Source organism: Ambystoma mexicanum, chromosome 8, assembly GCF_040938575.1.
Source record: "Ambystoma mexicanum isolate Mex_15411 chromosome 8, UKY_AmexF1_1, whole genome shotgun sequence".
Taxonomy (NCBI): domain Eukaryota; kingdom Metazoa; phylum Chordata; class Amphibia; order Caudata; family Ambystomatidae; genus Ambystoma; species Ambystoma mexicanum.
The window spans coordinates 1,366,870,536-1,366,882,632 of NC_090929.1; the positions used below are offsets into that span (position 1 = coordinate 1,366,870,536).

Here is a 12,097-nt window from a genome sequence, read left to right on the forward strand (position 1 = left end):
ACTGACTTTTAGAGTTTGCGCTAAACCCATTCATTAGCATTTAGAGCCGTGCAACAAGACCCTTCCATTTAGGGAAAGGTTTTATGATGCTGTTAAGTGAAGATGAACATTTTACAGAAGCAAGATATGACTAAGGTTGTTTGAAGAGAAACTAGGAAGCGCACAAAACAAGCAATGACAAAGCCACTGATTTTGACTTTGTTTACGGGAAATAGAACAATCGTGCCAGAATCCTACCAGCGAATGGGGTGAATGCCTGCATTGCAGAAACAATGCTTCCATGGACAGGAAAGGCAGTGTTTCTGCACTCCAATGGCGCCAATCTCTTTCCTCACGCACAACTGCAACCTTGGCCCAGATGCTTCTAGGAGTGAACTGCTACTTGCATGTCTCATCCCTATTCCTCCCTTTTCACCCCCGTCATCTCTTCTTTTGGCATCTCCCACCACTTCTACGTGGATGATACCCAACTCTTTCTCTCCCTTCACCTCCGACCTCCACCACACTCTCTCTTCCTGCCTTACGGCCATAAAAAACTGAATGTCATTCCATTTTCTTTCCCTCAATACTGACAACACTGAAGTGCATTTCTTCTCTCCTAACACTCTTTCACCTTCCCCTCCTCCTTTCATCCACTTTACCCCTTCCAATCTCCCTATCTCGACCCATATCCGCAATCTTGGCCTCCATATTGACTCCTCTCTCTCCCCTTCTCCAACCACATCTCTCTAACCTCTCATGCCTGTCGGCACCACCTCTTTAGCATCCAAAAGATCCACTCCTCCCTCACCTTTCACGCTTCTAAACTCCTAATCTCCTCCCTTACTTTCTCCTGTCTCTTCTACTGCTCATCTCTTCTCTTTGGACTTCCTGTCTCTCACCTGGTCCCCCTAAAATCCATCTACCACTCCTCTATCCGTATTTTAGGTCTTCTTGGCCCTCAAGACTCTATTTCTACCTTTCTCTCTCAACTCGGCTGGCTCCCCTTCCTCTCACAATTGAAATTTCAATTCCTCTGCCTTGTCTACAAATCTCTCTGTGAACTCGCCCTCCTATCTTTCCTCCATCCTCTCATTTTACTCTCCTTCCCGCTCTCTCCGCTCAGCTGATCTCTACCTTCTCACTGTACCCCTAGCCCCTTGTACCTCCTCACGCTTCCGCTCCTTCCAACTCTTGGCCCCCCCTTCACTGGAACTCCCTACCTCTCTTTATCCGTTCCACCCCCACCTACCCATCTTTCTGCTCCTCCCTGAAAGCTCTTCTTCTCCACTCCTCCCCTGACTCTCCTTCCCTACCTCTCTCCCCCTCAAACTCCTGCCCCCCTTCCCTTCCCCTTTCCCCCCTCCTCCCGATAACCAGCAAAGGGCGTAGAAGGTCACCAGGGGGCCTCCCTTCCCCTCCCTCCTCCCCCTCGGTAAATTGTTCTATATACTGTACCACTGGTTTGTTTCATGTTTGTAAATTATGCTTCTTTCATTATTGCACCTCGTTGTTATTCTGTAAAGCGCTTTGGCGTAAAGCGCTATATAAACTCAATAAACAAACACATAAACAATATCTTTTCCACCTTGGTTTATTGCTAAAGCATCATCCAGACACCAAAACTTGCAATGGGGCTCAAGCACCACCTATGAGCCAAAACTATGTAGTTTAATGACACCAATGGGCTTTACTCCACAATGGCAGATTAAGCATAGCACAATACAAGTACCATAAAAGGTAGGGTTTAACCAGGCTTGATCACTTACAGAAGACAATTACACACGACACATTCACTAGGACAATGAGCTGGACTCCCCAAAATACATGTAGCGATGAATAATTAAGCCCAAATTCAAAAACGTTATTAGTGAATGTTGTTCCTGTTTTGAATGGTTTTGGGTAAAAAATGCAACAATATGTTTGAGTACATGATCCCACTTGACACTTATCCTGTGAGAAACCAGAAGGTATTACACCCACTAGTGCCCGGGGATCTGTCATCCAGGTGGTCAGGAAGCGGCTATCGCTTTTGGATCCAATTCCTGGGGGTGGACCAGTGCGGGAGTATCTCTTGGGTGAGGGGTCTTCAACTCCCTCTCCCTGGACACCAGCTGGTGAGATGTGGTATCGCCTTCCCTATAACACCATTACCCAAACCTAACAAGTAGGATATTTAGGAACTCCCCCACCCCCTTTTACAACACAAACACTTTCTCACTGACAGCCCGCTCTAAGGGAAAACAGATTAACACCCGAGCCGTTTACCCGACATGTCACAAAACTATGGTCATGCAAGGTCAGGCAATTATTGACAATCACTCACACCTGGTTTTTATTACACTTCCCCACATGGATAAAAGGCAGAGCACGAGAGCACACTCTGAGCGGGGCAAAACACACGAGGAAACAGCAGTTCCAAGTTGACAGTTTAAGAGAAGAAAGATGGAGAAACAGAAGGGGATCACAAGGAGGGAAGTACCCTTGACCTTTTCGACAAGGAACCATTTTCTTTTCGAGATATGAAAGCATAAGACCAAGAAAACAGGCTGAAGAATCCTGCATTGTGTATCAGAGATACCCGGGCACTCCTGTGTCCATAATTAAGGCAGGGAGAATCACCAGCCACTGTGGTACTGTCTTTGGCTCCAGGAACAAAACTTCAGTGAAAATAACACAGCCAGATACAAGACTGATACAAGACTGGTCGGTGTTGAAACCAAAGTTGCAAGCAGCAACATTGTATGGCGAGCGCTGGAAGGAACATTTGTTAAAACGCACGTGATAAGAGACATGAGTGATGTTAAACTGCTGATGAGTGATTGAACTTTAAATCAAGCTAAAATACCTTTGACAGAGTGGTCCGGCACTGAGTGGGTGCTCAATCAAAGGTCTCTGTAATGTATACAGCTGAGGAGTAAGAAAAATAGATACATTTGATCCGAGCCCAGCAGAGGGAGATCATTTGAAAGTGAACTAATAAATGTGAATCGAAGTGTTCCTACGACAGGCCAAGCAAAATCCTGTGCAGTCGGAAGTCTTGGATTTTGATTAAATAGAGAAAGTTAGGAAAAATACACAAATCTGGTCCGAGCCCTGCAGAGGGAGACCATTTAAAGATTTTGTGTTAAAGTGGGTCTAAGCCTGGCAGAGGGGGATCCGGGGTGAACAGTGAATCACTGAAGAAGGTTTTGTATTAAAGTGGGTCTGAACCCAATTAAAGGGGACCAGGGGGTGAATTGAAAATCACCCAAGAAGTTGTACGTGAGAATCCAGAGGAGAAAGGAACGTTTGAATGTGTGTTTGTCATATCAGGCCCTCTGAAGTAAGAGACTTTGAATGGCAAAGAGACTTTGTTACAGAAGACCCAGATACTGGGATTTGAACTGCATCCTCGTGCTAGAGAAACCAGACACTGTGCTAAACTTGAGTGTGCAGCCATGTCCTGTGCTGAAAACGAGGGGAGGGGAAGCCAACGGCTTGAATATCCTGACATATCATTTCTTGAACACATTTCTTAAGCGCAACATTGTTTCCCACACTATTTGTATTTAGAAGTAAGGATTGAAAATAGGTTTATTAGTATAGGCCCTTTTATTTTGAAAAGACACCACTAGGACTGCGTCATCATTATTTGATGATCGTAGCTTGCCCCCATCATTAGATTAAGGATTAGATAGGCATTTTTCAAACCTGATTGAAGTTCAATAAACACCCTTGAACTGTGATCACTTGTGTCGGTCTTACCATTTGATACAATGCCTTCCTTAAATTCCCCAAGCTTGAGGAAATTCTCATTTGATGAGGTCTTTGCCTAGGAGATTTTGTTGTGTGATGGTCACCAAAAGGAGTCTGCAGAGCTCAAGATTGCACTGAACAAGGCAACCTCGTTCTAAGACGAATTATATTTAGCTTAAAACTGACATGGACTTTGATGCTAGTGAGCGAGTGACGGGACTGTACTCGGTGAGAAATTGAATAGTTCATTTCTGACCATCTCTTATGCTTCACAATCTATAAGGGACACAGACTAGATAATCTACCATCAAGCGTGAGGTGTTAGCCACGTCCTGGGTAGCGCAAACAGATCACAGCCCATTAGTACATGGATTTAGCAGCAGAGGTTTAACTGTGGCTTTGCCGCACATTAGATAGTGTCTGTTGGAGATTCTTACATGCAATATCAGCATATAGCACAACTGTGGTGACAAAGATCGAATGGCAGATGGTTTATCCTGGCAGCCAGAAGATGTGGTGGTAGCGCAGGGCTGTCTGTATGAGACTGTGACAAGGGGCCCGGAGTGGAGGGGGTGCCGGGAGGGGTAGCGGGACTCCGCGGGATCGCGGCATGGGGCCGCGATCCAGAGAACGCAACCCCGTCCCGCCCGCTATCCCCGGGACTCTACGGGATCGCGGCAACGAGCCGCGACACGAAAGGAGCGGCCCCCTCCCGTCCAGCCTTACCTGAACCCGCCAAGGGTAACGCAGCCGCGGCCTGCAGCCCGGGAGACGGGTTGGTGACGGCGAACCCGCGGGAGGTGCGGGCGGTCGCGGGGAGCCGGCCCACACGGCCCGCCGAGCGTCTCTCCCCACCAGGAAGGGGGAGAAGGGAGAGACGGCTTGCTCGGCGGGGCGGGCCGCTCTGGGGCGGCCACAGAGACAGACACACATGGCGAGAGGGAGAGACTTCAAAGGGGGGGAGGGACTCGCAGGATAGAGTGGCCTGGGAGCGGGACTCTTCGGGCAGGCAGCAGAAGCAGCCACTCTGGGAAACCACGGCAGCCTTTAAAGGAGGCGGGACATGGCAACACCAGCCAATGAGAAGTCTGATTGACAGGGAAGCTTTCCATTGGGGGGGAAGCAAGTCACTCACATCCTATAAAAGCCCGGGAACTAATCCAGCGTTTGTTGTTGATTTTCCTAGTCATACGAAGAGGACGAGGAGAGAAGGAACAACTGGTGGGCCTATCCGGACAACAAGGAGACTTAGGAGGGCTTAATCTTAGACCTGGAAGACTGCCTAAGAGTGGAGTAACTCTCAAGGAGTTCATGGACTATATTTTCATTAGTTTAAAATCACCTGAATAAAGTATTATTTCAGCATCCCAACCCTGGTCCGGGTCTTGATTGCTACATTGGCGACGAAGGTGGGATTAGCGACAACGCGATGGATACCCTAATTAAAACCCTGACGGATGGCCAACAGCAGCTGCAGCAATTAATACAGCTACAAACACAACAGGCAGAGGCTGATCGCCAGGCATTCCAGCAAGCCATCCAGTTACAGGGCGCCCTTCAGACCACGGCCCAGGACAAACAGCATGAGAACATTATCAGGCTCACAGATGCAGTAACCAGCACGAGGAACCAACCCATGGTACCGTCCACCCTGCTCCAGAAGTATAAGGAGGGAGAGGATCCAGCCTTTTTCTTCACAAGTTTTGAGAGGATTGCAAGAAATGCGCAATGGCCGCCTGAACGCTGGGGACAGTATGTGGCTCCCTTGTTATCTGGGGTAATGCAGGGTGCATATCAGGCTGTGAACCCCAATGGTATCACTCCGTATGGGGAAATTAAAGCAGCTGTACTGGACCGTCTAGGCCTGGATGAGGAGGCCTATCGCCTTCAGCTAAGGGACACCAAGTTGAAAAACGGGGAGAGTTCCAGGCAGTTATAATACCGCATTAAAGACCTGACGGAGAAGTGGATGCAATCCCCTAACCCAGCCAACCAACCCCTCCTAGATAAAATAATCCTGGAACAGTTCGTAGAAGCCTTGCCGAGCCCAATGCAAAGATGGGTTAGGCAACACCACAGGCCTACATTGGCGGAAGCCGTGGACATTGCATCGGCTTATCAAAAGGCCGGGTACAGTCGCTTCCCCTCAACAAGTATGCCAGGAAGGATAACGTCGCCGAACTTTGAACATCAGATACAAAAGGGCCCAAAAGTGGCACATAACAGATGGAGGCAACCGGAGGAGGTCTTCAGGAAACTAGAAGAAAGGAAGACTGGATATGAGGAGAGACAGCCACCCATAATCCCGGGAGTTCGACAACCCCAGTGCTTTGAGTGTGGTGAATGGGGTCACATTGCCCGGTTTTGCCCCAGAAGGAAGACCACAGAACCTATGGAAATCGGCTACATGAAGCCACACCCGGAAGTACGTAACCCTGGTCCATACATCGTGGATATAAGAGTGGATGGACGACCGACCCGGGCGCTGCTGGATAGCGGAAGTCGACAAACAGCCATATCTCCCACCGTGAGTAATAACCCTAATTTACCTAACCTTTCTGTACCGATAAAGTGTATACATGGGGACATTAAAACATACCCGATGAGAGAGGTACAGATAGAGGTGAACCATGAAACCACTCAATTAAAGGCTGCCGTCCTTCCTACTCTACCCACCCCAGTGGTCCTGGGAACTGACCTACCCCACTTTAGTAAAGCACTGGATGAGGAAAGAGCAAGGAGCAACAGACCCTCGAACATAGGTGACTCTAGAAACCCCCCCGGACATAAAAGACGGAACAGGCTAGAGTGATGCCAAGCCAGTTACATGACCCGACCCATTAACTGGCAACCCAAGGATCATGAGGACTCCCTGAGGGGGGAAACCCTAACTGATCCCACCCTTCGGGTAGCCCGTGAGAGAGCGGCCAATGAGAAAGATCCAGACGTAACAAAAGGACCTGGCTTCCTGTTCCGTCATGGACTATTGTACAGAAAATATAAGGCGGACGATGGGACTGTAAAGGAACAATTGATATTACCAAAATCCCATAGAATGGTCATAATGCAACTGGCACACAACCACCCCTGCGGCGGACATATGGCCTCCCTGAAAACGCAGCAGAACATACTGAGATGGTTCTACTGGCCAGGCATATACGGTGAAGTATCCCAGTTCTGTAAGGCGTGTCCCACTTGCCAGCTAACAAGTGGCGTCTTACCAGCAAAAGCCCCTTTGCAGAAAATGCCCCTTATTAACGTTCCTTTCCAGCGGATAGGCATGGACATCGTTGGACCTATAGAACCCGCATCCCGTGGTTACAAGTATCTACTAGTCATTGTTGACTATGCTACGCGGTATCCAGAGGCTTTTCCCTTGAAGGGAACATCAGCCCGACAACTATGCGACCAGCTCATTCCCTTCTTCGCAAGAGTGGGCTTACCCTCGGAAGTTATCACAGACCAAGGGACCAATTTTATGTCCACCTTGCTTCGGCAGGTATGCGAAAGACTGCAGATACATCAGTTACGCACCTCGGTATACCATCCCCAGACCGATGGCCTTGTCGAAAGGTATAACAAAACGATCAAGAAAATGATACGGAGAGTGACCGGGTCCGATGGGAAGAACTGGGACCGTATATTACCCTTGGTCTTGATGGTATTACGCGACACCCCACAGTCGTCTACCGGTTTTTCTCCATTCGAGCTCCTTTTCGGAAGACAACCCCGAACCATCTTGGACCTTGTAAAAGAAGAATGGGAGACTTCGGATGAGATTTCTTTAACAGAGTACACTGAAGAGTTGAAGGAACATTTGACAGCACTCCGCTCGATGGCCGAGACGAATCTGGGACACGCACAGACAAACCAGGAGAAAAACTATAACAGAGGAAGTCGGATGAGAACTTTCCGAATAGGAGACCAAGTACTAATCCTACTACCCACCAGTACTAACAAGCTATTGGCCAGATGGAGAGGTCCTTATGAGGTTAAGGAGGTACTTAGCCCTGTGACGTATCGGATCCACCAACCCGATCGTGCCACACCAGACAAGGTATACCATGTGAACCTGCTAAAAGCATGGAACGCGCCTGTATTGGTAGCCTCAATGGATACTGGTGAGGATACCTCAGAACAAAACGTGAATCATGAACGGGGCAAGCTAGAAGACGTGCAATGGGGAACCATCTTGACTCCTTCCATGAGGTCAGAACTTTTGAACAGGCTGTCTCCCTTTGGAGAAGCATTCTCGGCCTTACCAGGGAGGACCTATTTAATCGAACACGAGATCAAAACCGATCCCGGACGGATTGTTAGACTAAGACCCTATCGTATTCCAGAAGCACGAAGGATGGTTATCCGAAACGAAGTAGAAGAGATGCTCTGTATGGACATAATTGAACCCTCAACCAGCCCGTGGTCATCCCCGATAGTGTTGGTACCAAAGCCCGATGGTACTGTTAGATTTTGTATGGACTACCGACAGTTAAATACGATCTCCAATTATGAAGCCTATCCTATGCCACGAATGGACGAGCTGTTGGAAAGGCTAGGATCCGCCAACTTCCTAAGCACGCTTGACCTAACTAAGGGTTATTGGCAGATTCCCTTGAAATCCACGGACCGGGAAAAGACTGCCTTTACTACTCCCCAAGGTCTATACCAATTCAAAGTTTTGCCATTCGGGCTACACGGAGCACCAGCCACCTTCCAGAGACTGATGGATGTCATACTACGTCCCCATGAGTGTTATGCTGCGGCTTACTTAGACGACATTGTCGTGTATAGCACGACCTGGACAGAACATGTACGCCACTTGGAACAGGTGGTGTCTGAGTTGTTTAAGGCAGGCCTACACATTAATCCGAAGAAAACAGTGATAGGGGCACACGAGACGAAATATCTGGGACACTTGGTAGGCGGAGGCACGATACGACCGCAATTCTCGAAAATCCAGGCCATCCACGAGATACCTACCCCATCCACGAAGAAACAGATCCGTGCCTTTTTGGGTTTCATAGGCTACTACCGTAGATTTATCCCAGATTTCTCCTCGGTGGCAGCTCCACTAACTGACGCTTTAAGGAACAAAGGGTCTCCCGATTTGACCAAAAACACCGCTGCTTTGGAAGCCATCGATGTCCTGAAGCAGAGGATCACCTCAAATCCAATACTTCGATGCCCCGACTTCCATAGACAATTTTTCCTTCAGACGGACGCGTCAAATCAGGGGCTGGGAGCAGTTCTTTCACAGGAACAAGGGGGCGAACTTCAGCCCATCTGTTTCGTGAGCAGGAAGCTCGTACCTCACGAGGAGGCCTATTCCACTATTGAGAAGGAGTGTTTGGCCATCAAATGGGCGGTAGAGACCCTCAGGTATTATCTCTTGGGTCGCTGCTTTACGTTGTATACTGACCATGCCCCCTTACAGTGGCTCGCAAGGCATAAAGATACCAACCAGCGGGTACTCAGATGGTTCCTGTCTCTTCAACCGTTCGATTTCGTTACCTTGCACAGACCTGCGGGTTTCCAGCTGGTGGCCGACTATCTGTCCCGGAATCCTCCCTTGCCCGATCGGCCAGGGTTTGTGATGGGGAGATGTGAGAAGGGGCCCGGAGTGGAGGGGGTGCCGGGAGGGGTAGCGGGACTCCGCGGGATCGCGGCATGGGGCCGCGATCCAGAGAACGCAACCCCGTCCCGCCCGCTATCCCCGGGACTCTACGGGATCGCAGCAACGAGCCGCGACACGGAAGGAGCGGCCCCCTCCCGTCCAGCCTTACCTGAACCCGCCAAGGGTAACGCAGCCGCGGCCTGCAGCCCGGGAGACGGGTTGGTGACGGCGAACCCGCGGGAGGTGCGGGCGGTCGCGGGGAGCCGGCCCACACGGCCCGCCGAGCGTCTCTCCCCACCAGGAAGGGAGAGAAGGGAGAGACGGCTTGCTCGGCGGGGCGGGCCGCTCTGGGGCGGCCACAGAGACAGACACACATGGCGAGAGGGAGAGACTTCAAAGGGGGGGAGGGACTCGCAGGATAGAGTGGCCTGGGAGCGGGACTCTTCGGGCAGGCAGCAGAAGCAGCCACTCTGGGAAACCACGGCAGCCTTTAAAGGAGGCGGGACATGGCAACACCAGCCAATGAGAAGTCTGATTGACAGGGAAGCTTTCCATTGGGGGGGAAGCAAGTCACTCACATCCTATAAAAGCCCGGGAACTAATCCAGCGTTTGTTGTTGATTTTCCTAGTCATACGAAGAGGACGAGGAGAGAAGGAACAACTGGTGGGCCTATCCGGACAACAAGGAGACTTAGGAGGGCTTAATCTTAGACCTGGAAGACTGCCTAAGAGTGGAGTAACTCTCAAGGAGTTCATGGACTATATTTTCATTAGTTTAAAATCACCTGAATAAAGTATTATTTCAGCAACCCAACCCTGGTCCGGGTCTTGATTGCTACAGAGACAAACGAGGGATTTGATGTGCCAGAAAAGAATTTGGTGTGGCTAGTAAATACAGACTTAAAAAAGGAAAGATGATATAATAGAGCATGAAAGACAACCACGCTCAATAGACAGAGAAAAGATTGAAGGAAGGGTGGAGTGCTGCGAGGGCTGGACTCAGATGTTAAGGCCGTTTTTGATGAGTTGGCCTATACGCAATGCAGAATTGTGCGTGGGGTAGATTGATTCCATCAGAGACCCTACAAAGACATTGTATTGACATTTCTGCATGAGTGGTACCTCGGGTGCATCCTCACAAGGCGGCATCCAATAGAGCAATATTTTTGACCCAAAATGGATGCTGATGTAAAGGAGGTGATGCCAAATCGTCTTCCCTGAGTGGAGAGTGACAAGACCAAAAGAATAATGAACCCCACCCTTCTGGTGTGTTAATATTCTGGAGAAAAAAAACACAGCGTAAGTAGCCACTGATTTGCTGGGACCGTTAAACATTCTGGGTCTGTGACCAGCGTTTCTTCTTCTACACACACTTCCAATAGGTGGACCCCCTGTAAGAGCTCACAACAAAGAGAGTAATACATTTATTTTACATGATGTATTGGCATTTGCTGTGGCTGTAGTGTCTGATAATGGGGGGACGTTCTGCTCAACAGAGATGAAGTAACTTCTATCCAGCAAGACAGTAGAGCATCACAGAATGGGCACCCTTCCTCAAATGAGCTGGTAGAAATAGTGAACTCTTTCATCAATGGCATTTTCACTCTGGCGAGTAGTCTAAATTAGAGGTGTGTGTCGGTACAGAGCCCTACATGCTCATGCAGTGTAGGAAACAGTGTTGCAAATGTTCCCAAGCATGGGCGATTCCTGATGCATATGTGACTGTCGACATCCAAGCCATCATTGACATGGTCAATGAGAAGCAGAATCACATTGAGGAATATCAGAATGTGCATCGTGCTTGTTTTGTTGTTAATACATATGACAATCATAATGTAGAAGTAAACAGAGCTTGAGACTTAGAGTGCATGGTGAGACAACAGACAGGGGAATGAGCAGATTTAATGGCAGGCTCCTTGATCATGCCTGCGATCAATATCTACTGGGTAAGACCTCATGATAGAAGCATAATCTAAAAAGAAAAGCAAACCAGCAGAGAATGTGTTGCAGAAGACAGAGGCATTGATAGACAATATATGAATTGATAGTACTTTGTGTGGCATGGTTTTGGGTAGAGACTTGAAAGAAATATATATAATGTTAGGTTTACTTAGACAGAAAAATACATGGACCATTATCGGAGAATAGTATATTGTATAAAAAATGCATCTGAAAAGTTCATCAGGTCGTGGGGGTCAGACAAAATCCAGCTTGTTGGCAATCATCAAGAAAATCCAAATATTCTACACGCTAATGTAACTCTTAGTAATAATGTGCTCAGTGGATTCAGCTATGAAAATGTAGAAGAGTGATGGGAAGAGAATTCACAGGGAGTAGAATGTGAAGATTAGGCTTCTTCAACAAAGCAGGTACCCTAGCGTGTTTAATTGCAAGTGGGCCTCTCCTCAATTCAATGAGGCGTTTAAAAACTACACAACAGGGGAAAGAAAAATAGGAATCTGGATCAAAATAGTCTGGACTGGATAAGGCTCCTTGCTGGAGTCACTCTTGACCTCTGATGAAGCCAACAACATGGCTTACTCTCATAAGGGTGCATAACTCTCTAACTGAGAAGTGAAAGGGTCACCAAAAAGGAATCTGCACTGCAAAATGGGCCAGAACAGGTCATTGTGATCTGGTCACAGATTTGAGCCATCTTGTCAGAACAGTGTGGATGCAAAGTTCAGGAAAAGAAGGAATAGAAAATGATGATGCTGGAGGAATCAAATGTTCCTTTGTGAGAGTCTGCACAGAGGCCCATGCCTT

General features: G+C 48.5%; 1 protein-coding gene across 2 annotated transcripts in view; it reads right to left on the reverse strand.

Annotated features, from left to right (window-relative positions):
• The window catches only part of DOCK1 (dedicator of cytokinesis 1), a 2,312,292-nt gene that overhangs the window by 715,877 nt on the left and 1,584,318 nt on the right, over positions 1-12,097 (reverse strand). The gene's annotated exons all lie outside the window — the stretch shown is intronic.